We start from the raw sequence: 18,168 nt of genomic DNA on the forward strand, positions 1-18,168 counted from the left end.
GCTTGAAGCCGAAGAGAACATCAAGATGGTTCGAGAGAATCTGAAGATAGCGCAATCGAGGCAGCGAAGCTATGCAGACACAAGAAGAAGAGAGCTGAGTTTCGAAGTCGGAGACTTTGTTTATCTGAAAGTGTCACCGATCAGAGGAGTCAGAAGATTCGGAGTGAAAGGCAAGCTAGCACCCCGCTACATTGGTCCGTATCAGATTCTTGCGAGACGAGGAGAAGTGGCCTATCAGCTCAGTTTGCCCGAGAATTTGTCTGCTGTGCATAATGTCTTTCATGTGTCTCAGTTGAAGAAGTGCTTGCGTGTGCCAGAAGAGCAGTTGCCAGTGGAAGGTCTTGAGGTCCAGGAGGACTTGACCTACGTTGAGAAGCCAGTGCAAATCCTTGAGGTTGCAGACCGAGTCACCCGAAGAAGACCATCAGAATGTGCAAAGTCAGATGGAATCACCACTCTGAGGAAGAAGCAACCTGGGAGCGTGAAGATGATTTGATGGCCAAGTACCCAGAGCTCTTTGCTAGCCAGCCCTGAATCTCGAGGGCGAGATTCTTTTAAGGGGGATAGGTTTGTAACGCCCCGAATTTTGCAGTTGAATTTTTTCTTTTCTTTACTCGCCAAAATTCGGGCGTTACCTTTTCTTTTTCTTTTTTCCCTCGCTAAACCTTGACCTTTTCCAAAGTTCTAGCGGGATTCGGTTTGGATTTCCCGTGTAAGAAAAACCCTAAATACTTTATGTTGTTTGATGCACCATGCCGAACCTTGCATTTCTTTTGATTGCTTTGAAAATGCAAATGCATTCATGTAGAAAGATCGGATTTCGAAAATGAGGAGAAGATCTTTTCTTTCTTTTTCTCTCTCTTTCTCTCTCCTCTTTTTCTCTCTCTCCCGCGCCGTGGGCCGACCCCGGCCGGCCCAGCCGCCCCTGGCGCCCCCCCTTTGGGCCCAATTGGCCCATGCCGCCCCCCCTCCCTTTATTTTTCCCAAAACCCCCCAATCCCTCTCCCTCTCTCTCATTTTCCCTCTCTCTCCCCTAGCGCCGCCCCTACCCGCCCCTGCCCTAGCGCCGCCCCTCCCCGTCGCCGATCGGCCGCCCCGCCCCGTCCCCGTCGCCGGTGAGCCCCCTCCCCCTCCCCCTCTCCTCCCTCTCCCATTCCCCCTCCCCTTTCCCCTCGCCGCTCGGCGCCATGGCCGCCGCCTGGCCGCCCGCTCGGCCGCCCGCTCGGCCGCCCGCCTGGCCGCGCGCCCCGGCCGCCCGCCTGGCCGCCCGCCTGGCCGCGCGCCCCGGCCGCCCGCCTGGCCGCCCGCCTGGCCGCGCCCCCGGCCGCCCGCCCGGTCGCCCGCCTGGCCGCGCCCCCGGCCGCCCGCCTGGCCCCTGGCCGCGCCCCCGGCCGCCCGCCCGGCCGCCCGCCTGGCCGCGCCCCCGGCCGCCCGCCTGGCCCCTGGCCGCGCCCCCTGGCCGCTCGGCCGGCTCAGCCGCCCCGGCTCGGCCGCCCCTGCGCGCCCTGCCCCCGGCCGGTTCAACCGCCCCTAGGGCCGGTTCAACCGCCCCCCCCCTCTGTTTTTTTTTATTTTTATTTTTTTTATTTTATTTTATTTACTTTCTGTGATCATAGCTATTTTATTTTAGGTAGGCTAATCATTGTTAATGTTATCGAAATATGAAGTTTAATTTAAAATTCCGTTATGCTAATTGATTCATGTAGTTAATTGTTTATCTCGTGCAATGTTGATCAACTTAAAATGATTAGGTTTCCATTAGTGTATATGTGACAGAATTCTTTTGTTAAGAACCAATTGTAATTGATCGTTAGTGCATAAGATTTAACCCCCTGCGAGGCCCTTTCCCGTTTCTTTCTAACCATAACAAATGCAATGTCAAATGTCATACTTGATGCATATTCGCTTTATTTGTTCCCTTGTATGGTGTACTGTTCTTTTGTATTAAATATGTGGATGTATGTATGTTTGCGCTCGCATAGAGAACGATCCGGTCGAAGAGCCCGAGGAACTCGCAGGAGAAGCCCCTGAGCAGCAGTCGTTTGGTGGAGGCAAGTGTCCCTTGACCTATCTATGTCCTATTCATTATTTAATTCACCTCCCGCTTTACACATTTATGCCTAAGGATTGACTAGCTTTTGTTATCCATGTCCTTGTTCACCTATTTGGGTTGGATTATTACTGTTTAGCTTTATGCTATTGCTCAACTATAATCAATGAACATGATGAGATTATCTATGATACGCTGTTTTCCCTTCTCTTATTATGATGTGGTACTTGTGGTCTTCAAGGGGGCTCGAGCGGTTTCTCGAGTGCCTCTCCGTAAGGACCTGTTCTATGGATGACCGCCCGGGAAAACAGTGCAACCATAAGGGTGGAATGGGGTGCCCTTAGCTGAATAATTAGAGGATCCGGGGTGTGGTTCACTTAGCCGTCGTGCCGTCAATGGGGCTCGGTGTATGCGGCTCGCTCTGCCAAGTTTGGGTTCGCCCCTTGGGGAGGAGTGCGGTGCATTTAGGAAACCTAACGGGTGGCTACAGTCCCGGGGAATCTTTGTAAAGGCTTCGTAGTGAATCCCTGGCCATTCACCTCGGGAGTGAATAAGGGTCTTGCAAGCCCGGGCCAGAGAGGGAATCACGGCTTGTGGGTAAAGTGCACAACCTCTGCAGAGTGTTTGAAAACTGATATATCAGCCGTGCTCGCGGTTATGAGCGGCCAAGGGAGCTCCAGTGATTAGTGGTACTTGATCAGAGATATTTTGGTACAGGTGGTTATGAGATTGATGGTTTTGGTTATGACTATGGTGCTGGTAAGTGGTATTCTTTCCGTTTGGAAAGGGTACATCGGGTTAATAACTTGGGTTAGTGCTAAAACTTGGCTTTCTACTAGTAAGTAATAATCTGACCAACTAAAAGCAACTGCTTGACTTATCCCCACATAAAGCTAGTCCACTACAGCCAAACAGGATACTTGCTGAGTATGTTGATGTGTACTCACCCTTGCTCTACACACCAAACCCCCCCCCCCCAGGTTGTCAGCATTGCAACCACTGCTCAGGCGAAGATGAAGCTGTGGAAGGAGACTTCCAGGAGTTCCAAGACTACGACGAGTTCTAGGTGTGGGTTAGCGGCAACCCCCAGTCGGCTGCCTGTGAAGGCCGCGGTTATCTACGTTTCTTTTCCGCACTTTGATTTATTGTAAGAACTATATGGACGTCTCAGACGTATGATGTAATCGACTATTTCCCTTATTAATACTATTTTGAGCACTGTGTGATGATGTCCATATTATGTAACTGCTGTGTACGTGAATAACTAATCCTGGCACGTACATGGTTCGCATTCGGTTTGCCTTCTAAAACCGGGTGTGACACGCAGCCGGAGCGGACGGCCCCGGCAGGAGTCGATGCCGACACCGACAACAAGCCAGCCGGGCTCGAGGCCGCGGCCGCGTCAGCAGCTTCCCCCGGCGTGATGGCCACCCCGACAAAGGGGTCGGCCTGGGGGACTTGCCCCATGGCAACTCGTGCTGCCTGGGCACCCCGCTCGAGGGCGCTTTGTGCGGAGGCCAGCTAACCGGCATGGTGCGCCGCGGCACAGGCTGCAGTGGCCAGCCCCATATTAAGGGCCTTCCTGGGGGCCAGACCAGTCGAGCCCTGCCTCCGCTTGCCGCTCCAGACCAAGGCCAATCGTGCCTACGGGGAGGCCCCTCGGGCCCCGATCCCTGCAAGCACCGCCGAGGATTGCCCCGCTGCCGGCTCCGGCGCCACTTCCACCTCGGGCGCCCGAGGCACTAAAGGGGCGGCCCGCCCAGGCGTCGTCACGACGGCCGGAAGACCAACTTCTTGTGCAGCCAGCACGAGCGCTTGCTCTGACTTGCCTGTCGGCTAGCGGAACCACTTAACCGAGCGTGAGTTGCCTTGCGCAGAAGGTGACGAGTGAGGTATCCGTATCCTGGAGGCGTAGGAGTCCCTCGGCTCGGTCGGCCTTGCCGCGCAAGGCCTCTCTCGCTCAGTTTTAGGACCTTCGGCCGCTCTGTGATGAGCTGAAGCCGGAGGAAGCGGTGTCGGCGCGGACGGAGGCGGTGTCGGCTCAAAATAGAGGCTTCATCGGCCCGGGAGCAGGTGGCTTCCCAGGCCGAGGGGGTGCAGCAGCGGCGGCTGGAGCTTGGCCAGGCCACCCGCGAGCGGGACCAACCCTGGAGTCACGATGCCGAGGCCGTGAGCCGGGCTGAGCTCCTCGGGGGACAGCTGGCTGAGGCTATAGAGCGGCCAGCCGAGGCGTCCGCTCGGGCCAGGACTCTTGCGGAGAGCCTGGCCGTGAGGGCCCAAGCGCGGTGCTGTCGTCCTCCTTCGAGGTGGAGATCCTTCCGCCCGTGTCGCCGTTTGAGGCCGGGCCAGATTCCGCCAAGGGTGGAAATGACGCCGAGGGCGCTGCCCCACCCCCTGCCGATGTCTGAACCTGCAGGAACAGTTTGTCTGAAGCACGCTTATGTTTTTCGTGGCCGCCGAGGCCTAAACATTTTTATTATCGTATTATAAAGCTGTGTTTTCTTTCCTCTCGTTTCGAGCATTAGGACTTGTTCGTCGATAGCAGAATCACTTATCCGAGCGAGAGTTACTTTTCGCGGAAGGTGATGAGTGAGGTATTCGTATCCCGGAGGCGTAGGAGTCCCTCGGCTCGGTCAGTGTTGGGGACTTGTTCTCAAATGCTATGAATTAAGAACAAGGCAACATGAAATGTTAAATATTAATGCCCTTCGTCCGCTGAAGCATTATTTCCCCAAGGATTTAATGAACTTCGGACGAAGACCATGAGCAGAATATCACGAAGGTCGCACCTTCGTGACTAGACTTACAAAATAATATGAAATAATATATAAAACATGAAACATTAAAGATAGATATATCAGAGACAAATAACGCCATTCACACATTTTATTATATGAATCCAAAATGTTAAAACATAATGCTTAGGTACATTTATACCTTTGCCTTGACAGATAATAATTCCCGAGCAATGTGTTTGCAATTATAGGATTGCGTGAACAGTAAAGGAATACTGTTCACTATTTATAGACACAGGACACAGCCTGTAAGGATTTACGATCATGCCCCTTATAAAAGTTTACAACAATGACTCAGACCCTTATGGACTAAAAGGTCATTCTATCTTTAAGTCGGTTTGACCCTTCATCTTCGGATACGCTGTAACACCGAAGCTTTGTGAGTGGTAGCTTCGGTCATCATGTATAAGCAGCTTTAGCCGAAGCTGTTTCTTCCTGCAGGACCTTCGGCGACGAAGCATGGTCCCAACAGTAGCCCCTTCGCGGTGCTAGATCGTTTTTCGTAACGAGCTTGATCCGTGAAAAAAGTCTCTTAGGCTTCGGGAAGCCGAAGGTCCGAAAAACACCTTCCGTGAGCTCGTTGCCGAGAAACGATACAGTTTCCGAGCGCGGAGCGGTCCCACCATGCAGGTTCACCTTCTTGGCTTTTGCGGCCCACCGTGCAGTGGGTGCGAGCGACTGTTTGCCCGGTGAAAAAATCCTGACGATTCACCTTCTTACCTGCAGCACTATATAAACAGACAGATAGGTGTGAAGTTACCACAGCATTCATTGCTATTGCACTATTTTGCTGCCAAAAATTTAACCATAGCCGAAGCTTGATTTCTGCATTCAAACGAAGCTCTAGTTTGGATTGTGCTTCGTTATGAGGAGAGCTTCGGAAAAAGGTTATTGACTTCCAAAGAACTTTTCTAGAAAAATTAAAATCAAATGGCCAGAATACGCTCCACTGCTAGGGTTGAGCGTGATGGAGACGGGACCGAAGCTGTTGAAACTGTTCCGATTTCTGAAGCAATGAGGCGCTCTGGGCTGGTTCCATCAGAGGACACACCTGCTGCCGAAGCAACGCAAGCTGATGTTGAAGAAGCTGGTTCCGAAGATGAATACAGCTGTGGGATGCCAAGCAAACCCAGTCATTTGGACTTTGGAAAGTCCACCATCTCTGAAGCTGATCTTCCAAAGATGGTGAAGTTGGGCTACTTTAGTGAGGCAAAAAAGGAGCTGGTTCGTTTTGGCGGAGAGGAAACTATTCCGAAGCCGGAAAAGAATGAGGTTGTGGTGTTCAAAAGCTTCTTTAAAGCTGGCCTAAGATTCCCCCTGAATGAGATGATTGCTATTGTGCTAAAGAAGTTTGGGATTTACCTTCATCAACTGACCCCCAATGCTATTGTTAGATTAAGTGTTTACATTTGGGCCCTTCGCAGCCAGGGGGTGGAACCGTTCGGTGAGGGTTTCTGTCGAGTTCATGAATTACATTACCACACTAAAGCTAGGGGAGATGGCCTGCATGAGAATTTTGGCTGTTACAACTTTGCCTATCGCAAAACTACGAAGTTTCCAGTAATAAGCTACCAAAGCAAATGGCCGGCCGGATGGAAGTCTGAATGGTTTTATGTTAAAGTTGATAAGGATGAAGATAAATTGGTCCAAAGTCCACTAGAGCCAACCTTCGGAGAAACGAGGCCCCGATGCAACATGATAAGGGGGAGCCCGAGCCAAATTGCTATGGCTGAATTTCGCGTGATTTCAGATCACATTGGCACTAGAGACTTGGTACAGGAATTTCTGGCTTTTAAAGTGTTCCCAACAATGAGGGATTGGGAGATGCCGAAGCTGGAGGGAGAAAAGAAAAAGGGAGAACTTGTTCGATTGCCTTATTATTACAAGTTTAAGAAACACTTTAAAAAACCCTGCCAGGAGTGGTTGGACACAATCGAGATTATGTGCAACGATATCCTCGGAAATTATTCTAAGAAAGAAGATCAGCTGATGACAGCAGCCTTCGGCAGTTGCCCCAAACAAAGATTGAATCGTGTGCTAGATGCCTTGAATTTTGAGTATCCTGATTATGAGCAATTGGGCGGAGATGCCGAAGGCCCGAAGAGAAAAATAATTGTCAGTGCCCTTGACAAGGAAAGCACCAAATTGGCCAAAAAGGAACAAGAAATTTCTAAAAAACTAGGCCCAGAGCCGAAGGTAGCCGCTCCAAGGAAAAGAAAAGTTGTATCTCCAAAACCTGCATCTCCAAAACCAAAGACATTGGTCCGAGAGGAGGAAGCTCCTGTGACACCTTCTGCTGCCGAAGTAGAAGAGATTCTGAAGGTAATGACTGAACCTTTGCTTGTCAAGCTAAGTCCGCTGGTGCTAGAACTGATGAAGTTTTTTCAGAAGAACAAAGAAGCTTGGGCAGCAGAAAGTCCTGCAAGGCCGAAAAATGAAGGATTATCCAAGTGGCAGATGTGATTCATCAGACACCGCCACCAATATCGGTGTCAAAAATTGTCATTGCCGAGACCACCGGAGCCGAAGCCACCGCAGCCGAAGCTACCGGAGCCGAAACCACAGAAGCTGAAACCGCTGGAGCCGAAGCTACCGAAGCCGAAGCCACCGGAGCCGAAGTCGGGACCACCGAAGATCCTAACCTGGAAACCACACTTGATGATATTGACAATATACTTCTGAAAATGGCTGAAGAAGAAGCTGCTGTGGTTGCGGTGAACACGACAACTGAAAAAGGAAAAGAACAGATTGAAGACATTTTGGAAGAAGGAAATTTTAACTTTCAAGATTTACTTGGTCAAGAGTTAACAAGCGCTGAAAAAGAAGAGCTGAAGAAATATGCTATATCCTGTGGATACAAACCAGGGTCTCTGCTATTTGGTGGGGTCAACGAAGGGAAGCTAAGATGCCTTCGGAATCGGACCAAGGCCAAAGTTGTTAGAACCTTCTCCAAAAGCGTTGGCCTGCCGAAGATAGAAGCGGACCTCTGCAGGTACCAACGACAACATATCGCCGGTAGCCTGCTCTATGCTAATTTCAAGGTAACAAACTCTCAATTTTTATTACTGTTATTATTATATTATATTTTATTTTTTAGATTTGAGTTGTTTTCTGACAAAGGTTATTTTGGTAGAGTATACTATTAAGTAAAGTGCTGAGAATGCAACAAGATCTTGAAGAGGAAAAGAACAAAACTATCATCAAAGATCTAGAAGACAAAGTTGAAAATTACGAGGCTGCTCTGAAGAAAAAGGACTTCGTCATTCAAGACCTTGAAATCATAGTTAAAGAACACGAAGCTGCCTTAGAAAAGAAAGACTTCGTTATTCATTCTATGGAAGGCTCACTGGCTGAGGTCCAAGCCGAAAATGACAGGTTAAAGAATGAATTACTCAAAAAGTCAGAAAAATCTGATCAGGAAAAGAAGAACCTCGAAACAAGTCTCAAGACCGAGATCGAAAAGAATTCAAATTTGCAAAAAACATTGAAGGAGCTTCACGAGAAATGCCTAAATTTCGGCAGCCGATGCATGCAACGGCTGAAGGATGTGTTTCACTCTATCGGAGCCAGCTCTGATAAATTTACACCTTCAGCTGAAAACCTGCCCAGCACCTTAGAATACATTGAAGGCGAGGTTGATGCACTTGACGAAGTTATTGCTGGGCATGCTGACTTCTGCGCCCTGGTAGCTTCTCGAGGCACAGCTACCGTTTTCCTGAAGGCTGGCTGTACGCACGGAAAAATTGTAAATAGGCAAAACTTCAGCTTGTCACCAGCAGATTTGGTTGACATCCCAAGCCTAGCCCGAAGCATTGGAAACAGATTTATGACCCAGATTTGGGTAAATGGCGGGCGAAAAATGGCTGGTGACGAAGCTCGGAGCCACCTTAAGCCAGTGAGAAACTTATATTTGTTAACTTTACCTTCTCCTTGAAATTTTCACCTTTCTTATTCTGCTTTTTAATATGTGCAGGATGACGAAGCTGAAGAATGACGGGCTGAAGCTTAACAGTTGCTATAAAAGACTTTCCTGCAAAAAATTCTGGAGAAATCTTTGTAATATAATTGTGGAAAAAACTTATGTAAATTTGTACATACCTTGTAATATATCTTGTCTCCTTTATCCGTGTACAATCTGCTTTGCTGTGAACGAAACTTTACTTTTGAGCCGAAGGCGAAAAACACCTTCCCTTCTTTTCGTACACAACGAAGCATGAAAATTTCCTCTTTCTTCGAAGTTTTTTCTCATAGCCGAAGCATCTATCTTTTTTGTGTGGTATGATGATGATGATTCTATATATATCTAAATGAATGTTTATGAATGCAAATGTCATGATGTAATGTATCGTGCAAATGAATATCGGAATATATATTCGAAACCATAATCACAGCCTTCATTCCCTTGGGAATGACTCAAATCTTTTTGCCGTTTATTTTTCGGCTTCACCGTTTACTTTTCGGTGTATCAGCGCTGACTTTTCGCTGTAAGCCTCCCTTAGGAGCTTCTTCGCCTTTTACTTTCAGCGGAATCAGCGTTTATTTTTCGCTGTAAGCCTCCCTTGGGAGCTTCTTCGCCTTTTACTTTCGGCGGAATTAGCGTTTATTTTTCGCTGTAAGCTCTGCATTCCCTTAGGAACGACTTTTGAGCTTCTCCCTGTTTTCTTTTTTTTCCTTTGCATTTACATTTACATCTTTGGGGGATATCACTCTTATAGAATTGAAATAAGGAAAAGAAAAATTACATGTTTTGGCCCCATTAAAAACCTTTCTCCCCCTTTGGAAAGGAAAAGGGTGCCACAAGAAAGAATAGAAAAAATTATATCAAGCTATACATAATATCGCCGAAGCTCGTCCGCATTCCATGATCTAGGAATGTCGTTGCCGTCCATATCCTTCAACCTGTAGGAACCGGGTCTTGACGAAGATACTACCAGAAAAGGTCCTTCCCACTTTAGCTGTAATTTGCCTACTGTTTCTGGGTTGGCTACTCTTCGAAGCACCAAATGTCCTGGTTCGATGTTCTTTAGCCTAACCTTTCTATCACGGCATTTTATTGTTTCAGCTTGGTATTTGTTGATGTTTTCCACAGCTTGAAGCCTGATCCCTTCTATAGCATCTTTTTCTACAGAGTAATCAGCTTCATCTTCGTCTTTTGCCGAAGCTACTATTCTTATTGATCCTGCTTTGGCTTCTTCCGGAGTTATTGCTTCGTCACCAAACAATAGTTTGAATGGCGTAAAGCCTGTTGATCTTGACATTGTTGTGTTGTGGCTCCACACCACTTTGATTAATTCTTCTGGCCACTTTCCCCTGGGCTGATTGAAGATTAACTTCATTATTCCTGTCATTATGATGCCATTAGCACTTTCAACAAGTCCATTTGACTCCGGATGTCGAACTTATGCGAAATGGATCTTCGTGCCAATTTGATCGCAAAATTCTCTGAAAGCTTCGGAATCAAACTGTGTCCTATTATCCACAGTAATGGCCTTCGGCACTCCGAAGCGACAAACAATATTTTGCTAGAAAAACTTTTGAATAGTGACCGAAGTTATTATGGCTAAAGGCTTTGCCTCAATCCATTTAGAAAAATATTCCACTGCCACTACCACATATCTTAAGTTCCCTTGTGCTGGTGGTAACGGACCTAACAAATCAAGGCCCCACCTTTGCAACGGCCAAGTGGGTTGTATTAGCTGAGTTAAAGACGAAGGTTGTTTTTGATCTCTTGCACATTTCTGACAACCTTCGCACTTTTGGACTAATCCCGCTGCATCCGAAGCTGCCTTTGGCCAATAAAATCCTTGGCAAAAAACTTTTCCAAGCAAAGGCCGAGATCCAATGTGAGATCCACACTGGCCTGCGTGAATTTCCTTCATCAGTTCTATACCTTCGGTTCTAGATAAACACTTGAGTAACGGAGAACAGACCCCACGCTTGTATAGCTCCCCTTCTATTATAATATATGGTCGAGCTCTTGCCTCTATCCTTTTGTTATAAGCTTTGTCATCTGAAAGAAAGTTACCCTGAAGGAAAGAGATGATCTCAGTTCTCCAGTCTTCACTTTAGACAGGGGATATGTTGAGGACTGCTCTTTCAAGAAGCTCAACCGAAGGTGCTTTTATTGTTTCAAAAAATACTTCTGAAGGTAAGGGCAGCCCCTATGCTGCTGACTTAGCTAATAAATCAGCATATTCATTTTCTCCACGAGGAATATTTTTAACAGAAAACCCTTCAAAGGAAGCCTCAATCCTTCGGACCGTGTCTAAATATTTTTCAAGCTTCGGATCTCTTGCTTTATAACTTTTATCAATATGACCAGAAATAACCTGGGAATCAGTTTTAAGAACCGCCCTTCTGATTCCCATCGCCTTTAACTTTCGAAGACCCAAGAGCAAAGCTTCGTACTCAGCAATGTTATTTGTGCAACTGAAATCAAGTCTTGTTGCATAACAAGTTTTAACTTTGGAAGGTGCAACCAACACAGCAGCTGCTCCTGCTCCGAAGGTTCCCCATGATCCATCGCAAAATACTGTCCAAACTTTGGCATCTTTACTCGTTTCTTCTTCCTAAGCCCCTGGCATCCAGTCAGCAATGAAGTCTGCCAATGCTTGAGATTGAATCAAAGATCTATGCACATAATCAATACAGAATTCATTGAGCTCCGCAGCCCATTTTCCAACCCTTCCAGTAGCTTCTCTATTTCTCATGATGTCCTTCAACGGTTGTGAAGAAGGAACAACTATATTGTATGCCTGAAAATAGTGCCGAAGCTTCCTGGAGGCCATCAAAACAGCATACAACACCTTCTCCAATTTTGTATAATTTTTCTTTGATAAACTAAGAACTTCGGATACAAAGTATATTGGGGCTTGCTTTTTGACTTGGCCTTCAAGCTTCTCCTGGACAAGTGCTGCGCTTACCGCTGAGTGCGAAGCTGCCACATATAACAACAGAGGAGCCCCTGGCGTTGGTGGAGTTAGTGTTGTTAGGTCTATCAAATATTGCTTCAGCTCTTCGAAGGCTCTCTGCTGAACTGGTCCCCATTGAAAAACTTCGGCTGACTTCAGCACTTCGAAAAATGGTAAATTTCTCTCTGCTGATCTAGATATAAATCTGTTGAGAGATGCCAGTCTTCATGTCAGTCTTTGAGCCCCCTTTTTTGTACTTGGTGGTTCCATTCGAAGGATAGCTTCAATTTTATTTGGATTAGCTTCAATCCCTTTTGTTGAAACTAGACAGCCAAGAAATTTCCCTTTCTTCACTCTGAAGGCACATTTTTCTGGATTTAACTTTAAACCAGCCTGTCTAAAATTAGCGAAGGTCTCCTGCAGATCAGCAATGTGATTATCTTGCTTCGTGCTTTTTACAATGATATCATCAACATAAGTTAGCACATTTCTGCCTATCTGAGAATGAAGAACCTTCGCTGTCATTCTGCTGAAGCTTCCTCCAGCATTCTTGAGCCCCTCAGGCATCCGAAGGTAACAATATGTTCCACTAGGGGTAATGAAGCTGGTTTTTGGCTCATCCTCCTTCTTCATCCAAATTTGATGATAGCCTGAATAACAATCCAGCAGACTCATAAGCTCTGATGAAGTTGCTGCATCAACTAGAGAATCTATCCTTGGCAATGGAACCTCGTCCTTCGGACAGGCCTTGTTGAGATCAGTAAAATCAATACACATTCTCCATTTACCATTGGCCTTTTTTACCATAACAGTGTTAGCCAGCCATTCTGGGTATTTTACCTCTCTGATAACTCCGGCACTAAGGAGCCTTTTTACTTCATTCCGAGCACCTTCGGCCTTGTCATCAGACATCTTCCGAAGCCTCTGCTTTCTGGGTCTAAAGGATGGGTCAACATTGAGCGAGTGTTCAATAACATCCCTGTTAACTCCGCAAAGATCATTAGCTGACCATGCAAAAACATCTTTGCTGTTGAACAGAAACCTTATCAAGGTTTTCTCCTATTCTTCAGACAGTTGGGATCCCAATAGCACCTTTTGCTCTGCTATGTCCTCACATAGAAGCATGGGCTTTGGCTGATCGGCCGAAGCAACTTTCTCCCTTCTAAACTTGTACTGCTCGCAAGCTTCGGCTCCATCTATGTTATGGATTGCTTTTGAGTCTGTCTAGTTTCCTTCGGCCCTTCTGGCAGCTTCCTGACTTCCATGAATGGCAATAGGTCCTTGGTCCGAAGGTATCTTCATGCAAAGATATGCTGGATGAAGAATTGCTTCGAAGGCATTGAGAGTACCACGACGAATGATTGCATTGTAAGGGTATTCCATGTCAACAATATCGAACACAACTTGTTCAGTCCTTGTGTTGTTGATAAACCCGAAGGTTACTGGCATTGTGATTTTTCCAAGTGCTACAATCTGTCTTCCTCCGAAACCACAAAGGGGATGTGTGGCATCATGGATCTTGTCTTCGGGCTCTTGCATTTGTCTGAAGGCCTTAGCAAATATGATATCAGCTGCACTGTCTGTATCAACCAAAACATTATGGACCAGAAATCCTTTGATCACACAAGAGATAACCATAGCATCATTGTGTGGGTAATCCTTGAGCTGAAGATCCTCTTGAGAGAAGGTAATTGGAATGTGAGACCATCTTGACTTGATGAAGGGTCCTTGTACCCCTACATGTTGTACTCTTCTCTGTGCCTCCTTTTGTTTCTTGTTAGCCGGCTCTGAGCATGAACCGCCTGTTATTGGGAGAATCAGCTTCGGAGCCGAAGCAGTTCTAGCTGGGTTCTTAAACGAAGCCATTGTCTCAGGAAAGTGGAAGTGAGTTCACTGGAGGTGGGCGCCAATGTTGGGGACTTGTTCTCAAATGCTATGAATTAAGAACAAGGCAACATGAAATGTTAAATATTAATGCCCTTCGTCCGCTGAAGCATTATTTCCCCAAGGATTTAATGAACTTCGGACGAAGACCATGAGCAGAATATCACGAAGGTCACACCTTCGTGACTAGACTTACAAAATAATATGAAATAATATATAAAACATGAAACATTAAAGATAGATATATCAGAGACAAATAACGCCATTCACACATTTTATTATATGAATCCAAAATGTTAAAACATAATGCTTAGGTACATTTATACCTTTGCCTTGACAGATAATAATTCCCGAGCAATGCGTTTGCAATTACAGGATTGCGTGAACAGTAAAGGAATACTGTTCACTATTTATAGACATAGGACACAGCCTGTAAGGATTTACGATCATGCCCCTTACAAAAGTTTACAACAATGACTCAGACCCTTATGGACTAAAAGGTCATTCTATCTTTAAATCAGTTTGACCCTTCATCTTCGGATACGCTGTAACACCGAAGCTTTGTGAGTGGTAGCTTCGGTCATCATGTATAAGCAACTTTAGCCGAAGCTGTTTCTTCCTGCAGGACCTTCGGCGACGAAGCATGGTCCCAACAGTCGGCCTTGCCGCTTACGTGCACTCTCACTCGTTTGCAGGATTCTATTATCGATATAGTCGAGAAGGCACGAAAGTCGTTTTCTACCCGAGCGTTAGGACTTGTTCGGTAGCAGGATCGCTTATCCGAGCGTGAGTTACTTCTCGCGGAAGGTGATGAGTGAGGTATCCGTATCCCGGAGGCGTATGAGTCCCTCGGCTCGGTCGGCCTTGCCGCTTACGTGTACTCTCGTCGTTTTTAGGATCCCGCTATCGATATAGTCGAAAGCACGAAAGTCATTTTCTACCCGAGCGTTTAGGACTTGTTCGATAGCAGAACCGCTTATCCGAGCGTGAGTTACTTCTCACGGAAGGTGATGAGTGAGGTATCCGTATCCCAGAGGCGTAGGAGTCCCACGGCTCGGTCGGCTTTGCCGCTCAAGGTCCCTCTCGTCGTTTTCAGGGTTCCGCTATCGATATAGTCGAAAGTCGTTTTGGTAGAAAACTTTTCCGAGGAAAATTTTGACGCAGAGGGCGTTCCCCCCTTCTAGTCCCCGAGGGAGGGTCGGGCTTTGCCAAGGCAAGGCTGATCCTTCCTTGACGGTTAGACTTTATTTACGTACGTAAAGAAAATGAGGTATATGAACGACTTGAAACATCTTAAGGGTAGAAGCGACATAGCTGTTGGATGTTCCAAGTGTTGCTGTAGACCTCGCCTTGATCGTTGGCCAGCTTGTATGTTCCAAGCTTCAAAATCTTGGCGATGATGAATGGCCCTTCCCAGGGAGGAGTAAGATTGTGGCGCCCTCGAGTGTCTTGTCGCAGCCGAAGTACCAAGTCTCCCACCTAGAAGCCTCGGGGCTGAACCCTTCGGGCGTGGTAACGTCGCAGAGACTGCTGATACCGTGCCGAGTGTAGCAAGGCCACGTCCCGAGCCACTTCCAGCTGGTCCAATGAGTCTTCTCGGCTAGTCTGGTTGCTTTGGTCGATGTAAGCCTTTGTCCTCGGGGAACCGTATTCTAAGTATGTGGGTAAGATAGCTTCGGCCCCATAGACTAGAAAGAACGGCGAGAAACCCGTGGACCGGCTCGGCGTCGTCCTCAAACTCTAGACCACCGAGGGTAGCTCTTTCATCCATCGCATGCCAAACTTGTTGAGGTCATTGTAGATCCTTGGTCTTAGTCCCTGCAAAATCATACCGTTGGCATGCTCCACCTGCCCATTCGTCATGGGGTGAGCTACGGCGGCCCAGTCCACACGGATGTGGTGGTCCTCGCAGAAGTCCAGGAATTTCTTCCCAGTGAACTGTGTGCCATTGTCGGTGATGATGGAGTTCGGGACCCCAAAGCGATGGATGATGTTTGTGAAGAACGCCACTGTCTGCTCGGACCTGATGCTGGTTAAGGGTCGGACCTCGATCCACTTGGAGAATTTGTCAATGGCGACCAGCAGGTGCGAGAAGTCCCCGGGTGCCTTCTGCAAGGGACCGACGAGGTCCAGACCCCACACGGCAAACGACCAGGTGATGGGTATTGTCTGTAGGGCCTAAGTGGGCAGGTGCGTCTGTCTCACGTAGAATTGACACCCTTGGCAGGAGCGTACAATCCTAGTGGCGTCAGCCACCGCGATTGGCCAGTAGAAACCTTATCGGAAGGCGTTCCCCACGAGGGCTCGAGGTGCTGCGTGGTGACCGCAAGCCCCCCGAGTGTATCTCTTGCAACAGCTCTTGTCCTTCGGCGACGGATATGCATCGTTGGAGAATGCCCGAGGGGCTACGGTGGTAGAGCTCCTTTTCATCACCCAGTAAAACGAACGACTTGGCGTGCCGCGCCAGTCGCCGGGCTTCGGCCTTGTCGAGGGGCAGCTCTCCTCGGAGGAGATATTCCAGGTACGGGGTCTGCCAGTTCGGGTTTGGCGTGACCCCATCCCGCTCCCCCTCGACGCGCAAGGCCTCACCCTTGGCGGCCGAGGGTACCTCGGGCTGGGTCGAGGTCTCGTCGGGTTTGGGCGCGTCGTCCAGTTTCACAGAGGGTTGATATATGTCCCTGGAGAAGACGTTTGGGGGAACCGTCGTTCGCCCCAAAGCTATTTTCGCCAACTCATCCACAGTCTCGTTGTACCGTCGAGCAACATGGTTGAGTTGCAGCCCATGGAACTTATCTTCCAAGCGTCGAACTTCGTCGCAATAGGCCTCCATTTTTCGATCGCGACAGTGGGAGTTCTTCATGACTTGGTCGATGACGAGCTGTGAGTCGCCCCGAGTGTCGAGGCGCCGAACCCCTAGCTCGACGACGATGCGCAACCCGTTAACCAAAGCCTCGTACTCGGCCACATTGTTTGACGCCGGAAAATGGAGGCGAATCACGTAGCGCACATGTTTCCCGAGGGGTGAGATGAAGAGCAGGCCAGCACCTGCTCCTGTTTTCATCAGCGACCCATCGAAGTACATGGTCCAAAGTTTGGCTTGGATTGGAGCTGTCGGCAACTGGGTGTCGACCCATTCAGCCAGGAAGTCCGCCAAGGCTTGAGATTTTATGGCCTTCTGAGGAGCGAATGAAATTGTCTCGCCCATGAGTTCCACTGCCCACTTTGCTATCCTACTCGAAGCCTCTCGGCACTGGATGATCTCCCCCAGGGGGAAGGATGACACCACAGTCACCGGATGAGACTCAAAGTAGTGTCGCAATTTTCGCCGCGTCAGAATTACTGCGTATAGTAGCTTCTGGATTTGTGGGTAGCGGATCTTGGTCTCGGATAACACTTCGCTGATGAAGTAGACCGGCCTCTGGACGAGCAGTGCATGCCCTTCTTCTCGTCTCTCGACTACGATAACGGCGCTGACCACCTGAGTGGTTGCGGCTATGTAGATCAAGAGGGCTTCTCCCGCAGCGGGGGGCACCAAGATGAGCGCGTTTGTAAGGAGTGCCTTTAAGTTTCCGAAGGCTTCCTCGGCCTCGGGGGTCCAAGTGAAGCGCTCGGCCTTCCTTAAGAGGCGGTACAAGGGTAATCCTTTCTCGCCGAGGCGCGAGATGAAGCGGCTCAGAGCCGCAAGGCATCCCATGACCCTTTGTACTCCTTTCAAATCTTTGATGGGCCCCATGTTGGTGATGGCCGCGATTTTCTTCGGGTTGGCCTCTATGCCCCGCTCGGAGACAATGAACCCCAAGAGAATGCCTCGGGGGACTCCGAAGACACACTTCTCAGGATTGAGTTTCACGCCTTTCGCTCTCAGACACTTGAATGTTGTCTCAAGGTCAGAGAGGAGGTCGGAGGCTTTCCTGGTCTTGACAACGATGTCATCGACATAAGCCTCGACTGTTCTGCCAATGTGCTCCCCGAACACGTGGTTCATGCACCTTTGGTATGTTGCACCTACATTCCTCAAGCCAAATGGCATAGTAGTATAACAATACATGCCAAAAGGTGTGATGAAAGAAGTCGTGAGCTGGTCGGACTCTTTCATCTTGATTTGGTGATAACCTGAATAGGCGTCAAGGAATGACAGTGTTTCGCACCCAGCAGTGGAGTCCACAATTTGATCGATGCGAGGCAGAGGGTAGGGAACCTTCGGACATGCTTTGTTTAGACCAGTGTAGTCTACGCACATCCTCCATTTCCCACCTTTTTTGTTTACAAGCACAGGGTTAGCTAACCATTCGGGATGGAATACCTCTTTGATGAACCCTGCAGCCATCAGCTTGTGGATCTCCTCGCCTATGGCCCTGCGCTTTTCTTCATCAAAACGGCGCAGGTGCTGCTTCACGGGTCGGGCGCCGGCTCGGATGTCCAGTGAGTGCTCGGCGACATCCCTCGGTATGCCAGGCATGTCCGAGGGACTCCACGCAAAAGTTTCGGCGTTTGCGCGGAGAAAGTCAACGAGCACTACTTCCTATTT

This window comes from Zea mays, chromosome 3, assembly GCF_902167145.1.
Source record: "Zea mays cultivar B73 chromosome 3, Zm-B73-REFERENCE-NAM-5.0, whole genome shotgun sequence".
Taxonomy (NCBI): domain Eukaryota; kingdom Viridiplantae; phylum Streptophyta; class Magnoliopsida; order Poales; family Poaceae; genus Zea; species Zea mays.